The sequence below is a fragment of the Arachis ipaensis genome, chromosome B5 (genome assembly GCF_059453495.1).
Source record: "Arachis ipaensis isolate K30076 ecotype BB chromosome B5, ASM5945349v1, whole genome shotgun sequence".
NCBI lineage: Eukaryota > Viridiplantae > Streptophyta > Magnoliopsida > Fabales > Fabaceae > Arachis > Arachis ipaensis.
The window spans coordinates 112,196,136-112,198,226 of NC_142440.1; the positions used below are offsets into that span (position 1 = coordinate 112,196,136).

The following is a 2,091-nucleotide window of genomic DNA, read 5'->3' on the forward strand; positions in this document are numbered from 1 at the left end:
AATTCTTTGTGGAACTAGTTGTTGGTTTTGCTGCGGTTGAGTTTGCTGAGCTTGTTGATTCAACTGCATTTGCTTCAGCAGGTTGGTCATCTCACAGATGCTTCATTTTAGAGCAGCAGTCTCTCTGCCAGAAGATACTTCTGCAACGGCTTTTGAACGGCCTTGCTTCTGTCTGTGGTTCTGAGTAGATTCAGCTAAATCATTGATCAATTGCCAAGCTTCATCAGTGGTCTTGTACTTCTTCATAGACCCATTGCTGGCACTTTCCAATGTGGTCTTATCTTGGGGCCTCATACCTTGTGTGATATAGCTGAGTAGCACGATCTTGTCAATCATGTGGTGGGGGCATGCTTCTAGAAGATTATTGAAGCGCTCCCAGTATTCAAAGAGAGTCTCATTGTCATCCTGAACAATTGTAGAGATATCCTTTCTCAGTTTATCAGTAACTTCAGATGGAAAGAATTTCTCCAGAAACTCCTTTCTGAGTGTATCCCAGTTGGATACATTTGCTAGAGGTTGAGTGTAGTACCACTCTCTTGCTTTTCCCTCAAGAGAGAACGGAAAAGCTTTTAGCAGGATTGAAGTTTCATCAGTGCCATCACGCCTGACAGTAGAACAGGCTGCCTGGAAGTCTCTCAAGTGCTTGATAGGCTCTTGAGCAGGTAGGCCATGAAACTTGGGCATCAAATTTAGCAGTGCGGTCTTTATTTCAAAATCCATAGCTACCGCTGGATGATGTGCTTGAAACGGTTGCATTGTAAAATCAGGAGCTCCTTCCTCCTGAATGGTAACTCTTCTAGCTGCCATGTTTTCTGCACGTAAAACAACCGAATAAGTAGAACGGGGGCTGGTTTCTTCCTCAGATTCACTTTCAGATCCGCCCTCAAAGCGGGCTAACCTACGTTGTTCTCGCCTTATTCATGAAATTATCCTTTCAATTTCAGGATCGAATATTAGCAAGCGCGGATCAAGAAGTAAACGCGTCATTTGGCGGAAGAAACATGCAGCTCATAGTAGCAAAATTAAATAAAATGTAAATAAATAAATTCTAATTAATAAAATTAGCACTCTATTGCAACTCCCCGACAACGGCGCCAAAAATTGATGGGAAGCAGGAGCTGGTGAATTAAAAATTTATTAAAATGCTTACGTTGCAGGTATAGTTCTTAACTCACCGAGAATCTGCTTATCAATTTAGAAATATGTCACAGAGAGTTTAAATTAAAATTACTGGGAGTTTTAAGTCCCAGGTCGTCTCCCAACGAGTTGCAGAAAAGTGTGCTGTTTTATTAATCAGATGTTCCAAGAAGTTGAGCTAAGTAAATTGGAATTTAAATTGAGGATTTTTAAATAATATAAATAAAAGCCTTGACTGGAAATTGATTGGTTAGAATCTCTATCATTGATGGTGTGATTGTAAGATTAATTTATAATTAATGGTTGTTCAGTTTGGTTATCCTTTACTAGGTAAGGGAAAGTCAAACAAGTGGGAATGCCAGATCTGTTCACAAGTTGCAACCCACTTAGTTCAACGGGATTGGCGTCGGTGACAGGATAGAAATCCAACATTCAACCCAATTACAAATTTTCTTTCAATCCTTCCAACTCAAGAGTTCCTTTTAATCAACTCCCCATCAAGTAAGAAAACTACTCACGCATTGTAAATAAAGAATCCATAGCGCATGAAAGGAAATTAAAAGAAGACATGATTATTGGAATTGAAATTGAATTAAAAAGAAATAATCCTTGCATTAAATAATCATAAAAGTATCTGAATGACAAAATTGAACATAACAAGGAACATGGAAGAATAGAACCAAGTTAAGAGAACAAACTAGAATGATGAAGTCTTGATGAGGAAATAACTCTTCTCACTGTTCCAATGCTAAGACCAATTGAAAATTAAAATTCTAAAAACTAGAGAGAGAAACCTAAGAGAGTGAAAAACTAGATCTAAAACTACTGAATGAATGTCTCTGTTGTTTCTGCATATTCTCTGACTCTAGTCTGCTGTTCCGGGCCGAAAACTGGGCCGAAATAAGGTCCAAAATCGCCCCAGCGGATTCTGCAGATTATGCAGATCGCACATGT

General features: G+C 38.9%; 1 non-coding gene across 1 annotated transcript; it reads left to right on the forward strand.

Annotated features, from left to right (window-relative positions):
* Nucleotides 1-330: 330 nt before the first annotated feature.
* On the forward strand, nucleotides 331-438 carry LOC148565390 (small nucleolar RNA R71). The gene has a single exon (XR_015884058.1). It is a non-coding gene; the product is annotated as a small nucleolar RNA R71 (small nucleolar RNA).
* The last annotated feature ends 1,653 nt before the right edge of the window (nucleotides 439-2,091 follow it).